The 14,087-nt window shown below is 47.4% G+C and overlaps 1 pseudogene; it reads left to right on the forward strand.

Moving 5' to 3' along the window:
• The first annotated feature begins 1,756 nt into the window (after window positions 1–1,756).
• On the forward strand, window positions 1,757–12,768 carry LOC128060665 (2-acylglycerol O-acyltransferase 2-like; annotated as a pseudogene).
• Window positions 12,769–14,087: the final 1,319 nt, after the last annotated feature.

Consider the following 14,087-nt stretch of genomic DNA (forward strand, 5'->3'; position numbering starts at 1 on the left):
GCGACCCCATACATAGCAGCCCACCAGGCTCCACCATCCCTGGGAAGCTCCAGGCAAGAACATTGGAGTGGGTTGCCATTACCTTCTCTGCAATGGACATGAGTTTGTATAAACTCTGGGAATTGGTGATGAACACGATGCCTGGCTTGCTACAGTCCATGGCACAGTCCATAGGGTTACAAAGAGTCGGACACGACTGAGCAAGTTAAGTGAGCAGGGGTTAATAGCCAGCTGCCTATTGTTCTGGCTAAGCCATGAGAAAATCACCACGGCAAAAGAATGAAAGCAAAATGTAGCAATAAAGAATAACCCAAATAAAAGTAAATCAGGTTGATTAGTTGGGGTCTGCATACCCTGGTAAGCTAAGGAAAAACGTAATGTGGACCTTGGAATACCGAGTCAGTACAAGTTCAGAACGCTGCTTGTGCACGCACTAAGATGTTTTCCCAAGGCATATGTGGATCGATGACCTCCAGCTAGGTGAAGGCCCTTGTACAAGAAAATAACAAAGATAGTTTAAAGTAATCAGTAAAATGGGAGACGTGACCAGGGGCACAGGAGGCTGACTTCTTCGTAGCACAACAGATACTTTCTGCTAGTCAAGACATTAAATAAAAGTGATGTGGCTCTGAGGAATAGAGCTTTTGATCCAAGAGGTTTTGAGTCCCCTGGTCCCATCTTTAAAACTTTAATTCTGTCTCTAGTTTCTTTTCCCAAAACTGTGCATTGACCACTTTTGATCCCTATTTGCTACACTGGCTGCAGCAGATGAGGGGAAGTCAAATTCAGTCTTAGACAGGCTGTGATGGAAGTTCTGAGCAGCCTATCAGGGAGGATGTCAAGTACCCACCTACACAGTCAAGTCTGGAGCTCAGGGGGATGTTAAGCTGAAAATGCAGTTTGGAAGTGTTGGTCTTATAGACAGACTCCAAGGCCATGAGCATGGATGAGGTTTCTGCTGGAGAGAGAGTGGAGAGAAGAGCAAGGGTCCAGGGACTGAGGGGGCAGGAGCCACCCCAAACACTTAGCCTGGTGAAGAGCTACCGTGGAGACCCAGGCAAGATGGAAACCAGGAGATTGTGGTGTCCACAGACCAACTGTGTCTGAGGCTGCTGAGAGGTCAAGATGAGAGCTGAGAGTTGACCGCGTGGAGGCCATTGGTGAACTTGTCAAAGGCAGTTTCGTGAAACAGTGATGTCTGAAGTCTAGAAGAGGGAGGACAGAATGGAAGGGAAGGATGTGGAATGCAAACGGCTCTTGCAGGAGTTGTGCTCTGCAGGTGAGGTGCAGAATAGGGCAAGAGGTGGAAGAAATGGTGGGGCTGAGAGGTATTTTGGTAGAAACTGTTACTGTACATTTGTGAAAAGGAACCGTGGGACTGGCAGGTGAAAGGAAACAGTTATTGCAGCCAAGTAGTTGGGCGGGTGAGAAAAGGATGGGATTACCCCTTAGTTGGTGCTTCACTTGCCAAGTAAGGGGTAAGATTTGACCAAAGGTGATCTAGCAGATATAAAGTATTTCCTAAGGAGTGAACTGTAATTATCTTCCTCCCTATTCAACTTGGTCCAGGGCAGGTAGTTGCAAAGGTTTCTCCTAAGAAATCAGTCCTTGCTGGATCAGGCACAGTGAGACCTTAGGGCTGGTCTGAACACCTACCCACATCCCTCACAAATGCTTAGACAACCTCTGGCTGAAACAAAAACCAGAAGGTGTCTCAGAGCTCAGAGAAGCCTCCAGAGTCAGAAGAGGAGCCAGGATGGTGGAATTTGCACACTTGTTGGTGTCATGGAGCACAGGTTTCAGACTTTGGGGGCCCTGCAGTGGATTCTCTCTTTCTTGATCTTGGGTAAGGTGAGCTGGGATGGGAATGAGCAACTATGGGCACCAGCCACTTCGAATGTACATGGTGCATTTTTAGGAGAAAGACACAGATATAAAGGGGCTGCTGATCTCATTGCCTGGGAATCACCTGGGATGGGGGACATCTTTCTCACCTGGCCTTGGGGGAGATTTGCCAGCAGGGATGTGTCAGACTAGCTGTGCCCGCTTCCACCCCAGCCCAGGACCTGGGAGTGTCAGAAACATCACAGGGAGGTGAGTATTTCTGGGCCTGGAGCTACAGCGAGGGCAGCGGAGAAATGGGATGTGAGCCTATTGGTGCCAGGAGCAAGAAATTATACCTTCTCCCTTATCCTGAGGGCAAAGGGGAGCCCCAGGAGGGCTTAGGTACCAGAGTGACATGGTCCAATCTGGGTGCAACAGGCTGCAATCCAGGAATCTACAGTGTTGGGGTGTCTGGGGAGATAGATGACAGGGAGCAGTTGTTGCCAAATCAAATTTGGCTCTGCTTATGGGAGCACAGTAAAGCCCATATACTGACACTGGGTTATGGTCAAAGAAAGTGTAGCGTTTATTGCAGGGGCCAAACAAGGAGTCCAGGTAGCTAAGACTCAAACTATAATTGAGTCCCCCATGATTTTCAGGGTACGGTGTTAGAGACTGGGTGAGGTAGAGTTGCTGGATGCATGATCAGCACCAATCGTCTTGGTGTGATAACTGGGAGCCAACATCACCAACCTCTGGTTCCATGTGGTCTGAGATCTACCGGCTGGTAAGCAAATTCTTCTACCTGGTGGAGGCTCAGTATATGCAAACAGCTCACAGATAAGGCTCAGAATATTATCTATAGCCCTTGGGGATGAACTAAAGGTCCTTAACACTGTTGAATGGCTAAATGATTATTATTTTGTCTTGCTTGACTGTTATCCTTTGTCTTTGTTGGGCTTCCCTGGTGGCTTAGATGGTAAAGAGTCTGCCTGCAATGCAGGAGACCTGGGTTCAATCCCTGGCTTGGGAAGATCCTCTGGAGAAGGAAACCACAACCCACTCCAATACTCTTGCCTGGAAAATTCCACGAACGAAGGAGCTTTGTAGGCTACAGTCCACGGGGTTGCAAAGAGTCAGACACGAATGAGCGATTTCACTTCACTTTGTCCCTGTATTTATTATTTCCCTGAATAATTTATTCTTTGACAAAGGTTAGGAGGTGAAGTAAAGTGAAGTTGTTTAGTCTCCCACATTGCAGGCAGACGCTTTACCATCTGAGCCGCCAGGGAAGCCCAACTAGGAGGCAGAAGTGTTTCTAGAAATAAGAGGCAGGCTGAGGACATGAAGAATTTTTCCCAGAAAGGTTGCAGAGATCCTGCTCAATTACAAGGTCATAATCTACAAATGGGATTACCACATAAACCCATCACCACATAAACCACATAATCCAACCCCCTGATTTTTTTGTATCTGTATACCTTATGAGCCAAAAATGGTTTTTACATTTTAAAAGCTTGTATTTTAAATGATTTATTGCCTATGTAATGTTCTCCAACTTGCCCCAAGGAGTCACAAGTCTGATTATTTACAATTTGGCTTTTTAAGAAAAGAAGACTTTCCTAAGTCTAGGGAGGCTGGTAGTGGGTAGAGAGAAGGGGATCCTTTCTAAGGATACTTAGGAGATGGTCCACAGGCAGAATGTACAGGGTGGCATGAAAGTAAGGGCTCCCAGTGGGCCAGTAAACGCTGCACATGTAGTGAGAGCTGGTTCACGCTGGACATAGAGCAGGCATTTGGGGGAGATGGCAAAGAAGTGGCCAGAAAGGTCAATAGGGACCTGTCACCAAGGACTCAGGGCCCAGAAACAAGTACTTTCTAGTGAGTTACTTGTTTATTCTATTTTCTTTTTTCCTCTCCTCTGTAGCTCAAATACTCACACAGTATTTAAAGCTCCTTTCAAATACTTGGTCTTGTTCTCAGCTGCATCGCCAACTCCTAGAAGTGTTGATGTCCATTAACCTTTTTTTTGATTGAATGAATGTTTGGAGACATACTAGTAGGATTGAATGCCAGGTTCCATCCTACTGGCTTGCTCTGTGAGCTTAGCCAAACTGCACACCCTTTCTGGGTAAAGTGGGGTTTTACATTTTTTCTTTGGTATTATGAGGAGAATGAAGGGGTTTTCCTTTCTCATGGACTGAAAATACTTCTAACTTAGGATCTGGCCAGCTGACAGGAGTTAATGGGTGACCTGAGAGTGAGGAAGACGTTGAGGTTAGAGGTGTTCTTTCTGGTCAAGTGAAAATGCCCCAATTTTCCTAAGCTTTTTTTTTTTTTTTTTCCTCACTGAAAAATGAATACATGCTATTGTAATAATTCCAAACAAATTCTGTTCTAGAAGTGGAAAATTTCCCCAAATCTTATCCTCCAGGGAGCCACTATTAACAGCTAGGTTTTATTCTCTAGACATGGATGTGGGAATTTTTGTTTCATGGGTATAGACGTTCAGTCTGTGAAGATGAGAGAGTTCTGGAGATGAACGATGGTGATTATTAGACAACAACATGAATGAATTTAATGCTGCTGAACAGTACATTTAAAAGTCATTTTGGGTATACGACCAACAGTTGGCATGCTGCATCCCAGTGTAGCTCTAGTTTTAGTTGTATGAGGTATATCCACACTGTTCTCCATAGTGCCTTTGTCAAGAAAAGAATAATTTGAAAAGATATGTGCACCACAATGCTTATTGCTGCACTGTTTACAATGGCTAGGAGATGAAGGCAACCTCAGTTCAGTTCAGTTCAGTTGCTCAGTCATGTCCAACTCTTTGCGACCCCATGAACCGCAGCACGCCAGGCCTCCCTGTCCATCACCAACTCCAGGTGTTCATTCAGACTCACGTCCATCGAGTCAGTGATGCCATCCAGCCATCTCATCCTCTGTCGTCCCCTTATCCTCCTGCCCCCAATCCCTCCCAGCATCAGAGTCTTTTCCAATGAGTCAACTCTTCTCATGAGGTGGCCAAAGTACTGGAGTTTCAGCTTTAGCATCATTCCTTCCAAAGAAATCCCAGGGCTAATCTCCTTCAGAATGGACTGGTTAGATCTCCTTGCAGTCCAAGGGACTCTCAAGAGTCTTCTCCGACACCACAGTTCAAAACCATCAATTCTTCAGCGCTCAGCCTTCTTCACAGTCCAACTCTCACATCCATACATGACCACTATATATGAAACAGATAACTAATAACCTGCTACAACGCATAAGGAAGTACTCAAAAACTCTGTAATGGTCTATATGAGAAAAGAATTTTAAAAAAGAGTGTATGTATGTGTATATATAACTGATTTACTTTGTTGAACACCCAAAACTAACACAATACTGAAATGAATTATACTTTAATGAAAATTTAAAAAAATAATGAAATTTAAAAATTATTTTGATGATAAGTATTATGTTAAATATATTTTGGATGATCAGGCACTCAGTCGTCTCTGACTCTTTGCGGCCCCATGAACTGTAGCATGCCAGGTTCCTCTGTCCATGGGATTTTCCTGGCAACAATACTGGAATGGGTTGCCATTTCCTCCTTCAGGGTATCTTCCCCAGCCAGGGATCGAACCCACGTCTCCTGCATTGGCAGGCAGATTCTTTACCACTGAGCCACCTGGGAAGCCCATAAAAAATGAAAAGACAAAACAAAGTGCCCAAAACAACACTGAAGTCAGCCCCATGAGGGTAGCAATATCTGTGTGTTGTGCATGACTGTACCACACCTGGCAGCCAGCCTACTTTGGCTTCTGCATTTTACTACTGTTCAGACTGGGAGAATTCCAGGGACAGGGGAGCCTGGTGGGCTGCCATCTACAGGGTCGCACAGAGTTGGACATGATTGAAGTGACTTAGCAGCAGCAGACTGGAAATCCAGCCAGGCTTCCACCATTATGTGGCCTGGGGAAGAGTCGGCTTCTCTCTGGTGATGGTTTCCCACCTACAGGGATGTTGGGTTAATATAAGGACTGATGAATGAACAGGATTTGAAGGAGCTCTGTAGCGTAGTGTAGCAGGTATATGTATCTTACAAGTGCAAAGCCTTCAGTAGCCTAAGTTTGGGGTGAGCAACCTCAGTTCAGTTCAGTCCAGTCCAGTCGCTCAGTTGTGTCCGACTCTTTGCGACTCCATGAATCGCAGCATGCCAGGCCTCCCTGTCCATCACCAACTCCCGGAGTTCACTCAGACTCATGTCCATCGAGTCAGTGATGCCATCCAGCCATCTCATCCTCTGTCGTCCCCTTCTCCTCCTGCCCCCAATACCTCCCAGCATCAGAGTCTTTTCCAATGAGTCAACTCTTCTCATGAGGTGGCCAAAGTACTGGAGTTCCAGCTTTAGCATCATTCCCTCCAAAGAAATCCCAGGGCTGATCTCCTTCAGAATGGACTGGTTGGATCTTCTTGCAGTCCTACCTGGTTTCAAATTCAGGCTCTCAGTGTGACACTAACAGGTGTTGACTGCATTCCTGTCTCCTTGAAGTCTTGGGAAGCTGACCTCTTCCTCCTGGGGTGAGGGCTGGACAGGACAGTGCTCCTATTGCTGTGTAAACGGGAAAAGCTCATTCCTTCACATCATTGACCACTAATGCTCCTGCTTCCCTTCCAAGCCATGCTCTGCAGTGTGGTCTTCACAGCCCTCCTGTTCACAAGATTCTGAATCATCAGTATCCTGTAGACGATCTGGTGGTACCTGGATTGAGCCAAGCTGTGGCAGGGGGCAGGCACAGTGAGATGGTAAGGCGCTGAGTCATGAGGAAGTACATGAAGGACTATTTCCCCATCTCGGTGAGTAAAGGGGTGGCTAGGGTCCCACGTGTCCATGGGGAAGTGTGACCCTGTGTGCAGTGAGCAGAATACTGGGCTTGGAGACAGGAGCCAGGCTTGCACCATTATGAGGCCTGGGGAAGAGTCAGCTTCTCTCTGGTGATGGTTTCCCACCTACAGGGATGTTGGGTTAATATAAGGACTGATGAATGAACCGGATTTGAAGGAGCTCTGTAGTGTAGTGTAGCAGGTATATGTATCTTACAGGTGTAAAGCCTTCAGTAGCCTAAGTTTGGGGTGAGGAAATCCATACAAATGTAAGATTTTAAGAGACCAGCTAGTCCACACTTTATCAGATGATGAGACTGACACCCCAAGGGGGAGGAAGGTGTGACCAAGGACATAGAGACAGGATTTTTGTTTTGTTTTTATACTGTTTTTAAAGTTTGTACATTAGCTCTGAGAATAGAAGCAGAACAGAGAGCCCTCAGGATCTATCCTGCCCAAACTCTGATAAACTGGGTGTCCTTGGACAGAGCTTTGTCCATTCTGAATCTTAGTTTCCCCATGGATCCACTAAGCAATCTGATTGCTCCTCTTCTGTGTGTCACCGACTTTCTAACTCAGGGTACCTCATGTCCATTTGGACACTTGATCTTGGACCCAAAGTTCACGCCTTAGTGATGCAGGCCCCTGAATTTGAGTGAACTGAACTTTGACTCCTTTCCTGAATCCCAGACAGACTAAACCCTTGGATGTAAACACCTGTGATGGTTAATTGTCTAGTGGGGATAGGAAGAGGAAGGCAGTGAAGACAGAGAGGAGCCAGGCAGGGACAGGTGGCCCTCTCTGGACTCAGGAGAGAAGAATGTATATGGTGTCACTTCTGAGGGTGGACATGATAGGTTTTAATACAGGTTCTGCAACATACCAGCTGAATGGTCTTGGGTTAGTTACACATGCTGTCTTAGCCTCAATTTCATGTGTTAAGTGGAAATGTTGCCACACACATCGTTGGGTTGTGCGGATTCCATGAGCCCTCAGGCCGTTCTTGGGCCTTCTACAGACAGCATCTTGGTCTCTTTCCACACCTGGAGGTGCCATCAATTGCACACTTGGCAGAGAAACCGTGCTGAGCGTCTCTGTGACTGTCTCATCTACGTCTGTTCTGCCCTTCCTTTAGCCAGGCATCTCTCTCAGAGGGTTTCAAAACTCAGGCACTATTGACACTGTGGTACATGAAGTTGATTTGCAGAAATTCCACGTTCACAGTGTTCAGCATTGTAGATCACGTCCACAATCCTGAACACTGCCTGTGACATCATCTGCGGAAGTCAGGCAGTACCACCGAGTGGCCAGCAGAGGGAGAGATGACATGCACTTTGAGTCCCCGGTCCTGGGCTCAGGCCTCCAGAGGGGGCTGTAGTAGGCAGATTTCTGGATTCCCTTACCTCCCAGGGGAACTTTCAAGTCATCCACATAGCTTTACAAAGCAGTCCCTGCAGGGATCTTAGGGTGGCAGGAAGTAGCGGGGCCAGAGATTCTCTGCTGTCTACTGAAAAAAAATGAACAAACAAAAAATTGTCAGGTGTTTTGTTCTAAGACCTTATTGAGGACTGTAGTTGGGAGATAGCCTCTCAGAAATCTCTGAGGAGCTGTTCTAAAAGGTAACGGAGGGGTCAGGATTTCTGGAGTTTTGCTGGGGCGGGGGTGGGGGGGCGGGTGGCGGGAAACACAAGGTTATGTAGAGAAACATAAAAAGATTTCTGCCAGTCACAAAAAGCAGACATCTCCAGTTAATGATTTTCATGTTTTTCTGTGTATGGGGAGATACAAAATCTGGGCTCACTGCAGTTATTCCTGTGATGTGCATCCTCACTTTCTGTGATCAGTATCCTGTTTTCCTCAATCCTGAATTGCTTTCAAGGTCCACTGTCAGTGGCAGCTACAGTGGCTGCTGGTTTGAAGGCAAGCAAGCAACATTCCTTGCCCTAAGAACTCTGCTGGGCCTACTCCACATTACAAGCCTTTGCGCTGTGATTCTATGAGCTACTGCCTAGTGGTAGAGTTTCTAGGGAAATTAGGAGATTAATTCTGAGCACTGGAGTTTTCTAAACATACCCTATAGGCTTCCTAAAGAGCTAATGGTGGAGAATCAACCAATCTTTCCCCAAGAACAATCTGTTTCCACCTCATGATGAAGGTCAGTCCAGGAGCTGGGTTTCTCTGTGAAGATTGCATGATCCTGAAAGCAGCAGTGTCTACACAGACCAAGCCCTGAGCAAGGGTGCAGTGCTGTCGGCAGGCTGTGACCTGGTGTCAGAAAGTGCTGCAGACTTGGCAGGACACCCCCCTGGCCCCTCCCCACCCACACCTGTGGGCATCACCAGGACTTCATGCCCCTCCCCCTGGCACTCTCTTCCCTGCACCCTGGGGTCTCTTACACTGAGTCACAGGAACTCAGGGGTCAGCCCTGACCCGGGACAGAACTCCAGCTGCCATAGTCCTTGAAGAGATGCTCACTCCCTCCTGTGATGGCTCCTTTATTCTGGGTGGGCTCTGCCTGGGATAAGGTTTCCCTTGATGTAGGACAGGGGCTTGTGTCCCAGTCACCCTGCTAGGAGTGCTACCTCTACCTTGGGCAGGAGCCTTCCTTATCTGGTGGGCTGTATCAGCTTCATCCATTCATGGGTCCGTTTTCTCCCTCTTCATCCAACGGTCTCCCAGAGCATCTCCTCTGCTCCAGGCCTGCACCAGGGATGAGGATCCTCAGATAGGCCATCTCTCGTTTCAGGACACTCACATGGGGGTGTGATAGCACTTGGGGACACATAGAAGAGGTCAGCACAGACAGTTAGCAGAGACTGGGGAGGGCATGAGGTGCAGCCCCGATTCACCAGGCTGCTGTCCCTGCAGCTGGTCAAGACTGCCAACCTGGACCCCTCCCGGAACTACCTCACTGGCTTCCACCCTCATGGGATCGGGGTGATTGGAGCTTTTACCAACCTGGGCACTGAGAGCGCTGGCTTCTCCTCAGTTTTCCTAGGCATCTGCTCGCATCTGATGATGCTAAACTTGTGGTTCTGGGTCCCTATCTTCAAGGGATTACATCATGTCCATGGGTGAATCTTCCCAAATCTAGCCAGCACAAGAAGGTGAGGGCTGGAGACATGGAGGAAGGGTTTCAGGGAGGGCTTCTAAGATTTCTATACTTCCTGCAAGAGCATGTGCAGTGGAGAAGGAGACTAGACATAAGGAAGCATTTCCCACAGCTCTGTGCCCAGCAGTGACCTTAGTGAGGGCTTGGGAAGAAGGAAATGATTTAGTCCCAGCCCTCAGGGAACTCCCAGCTGCAGGAGGAGGGTGAGTGGAGACCTGCCACCCGTGCCCCACAGCCTCTCCCTGTCACCCCATACCTAACCACCTTCCTCTCTCCCCAGGGCTGGTCTCAGCAGACAAGGAGAGTGCTGCTCACATTCTGAGCAGGAAAGAAAGCATCAGTCTGCTGTCCATGCTTGTTGGGGGCGTCCAGGAGGCACTGAACGCCAGGCCTGGGGCCTACAAGCTGGTGCTGCTGAACCGCAAGGGCTTCATCAGGCTTGACCTGATGCACGGGTACTGGGGAGAGGGCTCTAAGTTCAGCTGGAGGTTGGCAAGGATTGTGTTTTTGTGGGATACACCAGAGATTAAAGCAGATTCTGTTTTGGCAGGTAGATTCTCAATCCATTGACATTGAAGAGTCTATCTTGGTGATCGATGTTTTGTCTCATTCGCAAATACCCAGAGAAGATTCTAGAAGGGAGTTTGGTGATTAAAGGGAGTAAGTGTCAAAGGTCATATTGTTGAAAGCTTGCATTACATCTGAGTCAAAGGGACTTGGACAATAAAGTCTGAGACATAGCTTAGAGCTGTTCTCCTAAAGCATCTGTGAAAAATACAAGGTAGCTGGGGCAGAAGAGATTTTTCAGAAAATTTGAAGATATTTTCTATCTAGGAGGATTCTCGGCAGCATTCTGGACTCCCTGTCATGTTGCAACAGCCAGACAGTGGCCCTGAGGCAGGCCAGGTCCCAAGGCTGTGGCAGGTCTGGGAGACACCTGAGGCCTCCTACTTTCGGCCCAGGGCTCTGTCCTCTGTTCCAGTTCCTGCTCACTAGGTCCCTTCAGTAGGCTAAGGTACCAGTTTGTGCCTTCTTGCCCCTCCAGACGCCCTCTCTCCTGTCTCCCTCTACGGCAGCTCTGATGCCAATCTTCTCCTTTGGGGAGAATGACATATTTGACCAGGTTGAGAACTCTCCTGGTTCCTGGTTGCGGTGGTTTCAGGACCGACTTCACAAGAGCACCAGAGGCTCCATCCCACTCTTCTATAGCCGTGGAGTCTTCCAGTTCAGCTTTGGTCTTATGCCCTACCGCCGACCCATCACCACTGTGGGTGAGCCTAGACCTGGGCTGGGAGGGGAAGGGCTATTGTGTTAGAGGCCTGGGCTTGTGCTGCAAGGACACTTGGACATAGAGCAGTACACCTTTGATTTTGTGGCGCACAAATTCTAGAGTGTGAAACACACACAGGAAGGTAACCGTATGAAAGGCAGTCTAGAATGAGAAGAGTAACAGGGGCATGAAGACCAGTAGCCTCTACTGATCACTGAGTCCCTGCAGTGTGTCAGGCACTGCACTGGCTCCTTACATGCAGCGGCTTAGTTTTCCCAACAACTTGTGAGGAGGGCCTCTCCTCCCCATTTTATTGATTGCAAACACAGACCCACAGAAGGTAAATCACTTCCAAGAGATCAGCCTGAATTGAGGTTTGATAAGGGTATTTGCCTTTTTATTATGCAAGACAAGAGGGTTTAATTCTGACCACAGGGTCTAATGACAGTAATTGGAGAAGGTGGATACAAGACAATGGCAGTTCTGTTAGAATTGTATGTAAAGGAGAAATCAGCAGTCTCTGAAGGAGAGCCAGAGGGATTTCCTTGTAAATAATGGGCATGGGCTTTAGTCCAAGACTTAGCACCATCTTTCAAATATTTGCTTTCTTCTTGAATTTCAACTAGGTTCCAATGGCAGAACTAATAGAGGTGTTCATCTCAACTCACCCAGTCATTTCTTAGTTGAGTACAGGCAACCTCCTCTCCCAAACTTTCTTTGCGTTGTGTGGTGATATTCCCATGAATGTTTATAGTGCTGTTGCCTCAGGACCTTTCCCAAGAGAAGAAGACATGGCAGCTGCTTTCTGATCCACCTCCTCCCACAGACACAGTCTCTTCCAGTCATGGCATCTGAGACTCCCAAATCCACCTTTCCCTGAGGCTAAGAGCACATCCCTGGGGCTTGCAACCTGACACTGATTGTTCCTGGCTACAGGACCTTAAACAAGTAACCATAAACAAGTCACTTGCTGCTGCTAAGTCACTTCAGTCGTGTCCAACTCTGTGCGACCCCAGAGACGGCAGCCCACTGGGCTCCCCCATCCCTGGGATTTTCCAGGCAAGAATACTGGAGTGGGTTGCCATTTCCTTCTCCAGTGCATGAAAGTGAAAAGTGAAAGTGAAGTTGCTCAGTCGTGTCTGACTCTTAGCGACCCCATGGACTGCAGCCCACCAGGCTCCTCCGTCCATTGCACTTTCCAGGCAAGAGTACTGGAGTGGGGTGCCATTGCCTTCCCCGAACAAGTTACTTAACCTCCCTGAACCTCATTTCTTCAGCAGTAAAACAGGAATAATAACAGGTTCTGACATCCTAGGATTGTTAGAATGACAGAAGAGATAATGCATGCAAATGCCTGCTGACTGTATAGTTGATATATCAGAATTTTGGAGTTGTTAACATCGTAGAATCTATGACTCAAAAATAGAATTGAAAGAGAGGGAGAAAGAATGTTTACCTGCTCAGATGACCATTGTGGTGGGAACACCCTGTGCTTTCAGTGGTTCCTGCTCTGGGCCACCACTCACCTCTGTGTCTTGCAGTGGAGAAGCCCATTGAGGTGCAGAAGACACCGCATCGCTCCCAGGAGGAGGTGGACAGGCTCCATCAGCACTACATGCAGGAGCTGGAAAATCTCTTCGAAGCCCACAAGCTCAAGAACAATGTCTCCATAGACTAACACTTGGAATTCTGTTGAACACCTCCCTAGGGGAGGGGCTTCTCTAAAGGACAGGACTATGCAAGCAATAAATGCTGGAGAGGGTGTGGAGAAAAGGGAACCCTCCTACACTGTTGGTGGGAATGCAAACTAGTACAGCCACTATGGAGAACAGTGTGGAGATTCCTTAAAAAATTGCAAATAGAACTCCCTTATGACCCAGCAATCCCACTGCTGGGCATACACACCGAGGAAACCAGAATTGAAAGAGACACATGTACCCCAATGTTCATCGCAGCACTGTTTATAATAGCCAGGACATGGAAACAACCTAGATGTCCATCAGCAGATGAATGGATAAGAAAGCTGTGGTACATATACACAATGGAGTATTACTCAGCTGTTAAAAAGAACTCATTTGATTCAGTTCTGATGAGATGGATGAAACTGGAGCCGATTATACAGAGTGAAGTAAGCCAGAAAGAAAAACACCAATACAGTATACTAACACATATATATGGAATTTAGAAAGATGGCAATGACGACCCTGTATGCAAGACAGGAAAAAAGACACAGCTGTGTATAACGGACTTTTGGACTCAGAGGGAGAGGGAGAGGGTGGGATGATTTGGGAGAATGGCATTCTATCATGTATACTATCATGTAAGAATTGAATCGCCAGTCTATGTCTGACGCAGGATACAGCATGCTTGGGGCTGGTGCATGGGGATGACCCACAGAGATGTTATGGGGAGGGAGGTGGGAGGGGGGTTCATGTTTGGGAACACATGTAAAAAAAGAAAAAAATAAATAAAGGACAGGACTGGCATTAGGGAAGATGGAGGGAGGTGCGGTTGAAGCTGAAAAGTTAAAATTTTACATAACCTCCTGCTCCTTCTGTTGTAGCCATGCGTTCCAGGAAACAAACTCACTCAGAAGGACAATGCAGATAGTGGAGTGTAGTTTATTACACCGGTGGGCCCAAGGCAGAGTCTCTCTTAACCAAGGACCCTGACCAGCATTTGGGAAAATCTTTTATACCCCATGTGTACGTGTCTGAACCCGCCACTCCAAATTCCTTGAGACTTACATAAACCAAAGAAAATACAATCCCAATAACCCCATCATTCACGTGCTATGTGCTCATGTGCTCAAACAGTCAAACAATTAGCCAATAATCAGTAAACTCGAGGTTACACTCTGATAGATACAGAAAAATTTATGGCCTGTCTGGAGGAAGGGGTGATAGTGTATGTTTTCTCTTAGGCGATGAGTAACCTAGATATGATCTTCAAGGTTCCCCTGTCTTGAGGGGTCTTATCGGTCTGTTGTTGTTCTCATAGGCACTAAACACAGAG

Source organism: Budorcas taxicolor, chromosome 15, assembly GCF_023091745.1.
Source record: "Budorcas taxicolor isolate Tak-1 chromosome 15, Takin1.1, whole genome shotgun sequence".
In the NCBI taxonomy this organism is placed as follows: Eukaryota; Metazoa; Chordata; class Mammalia; order Artiodactyla; family Bovidae; genus Budorcas; species Budorcas taxicolor.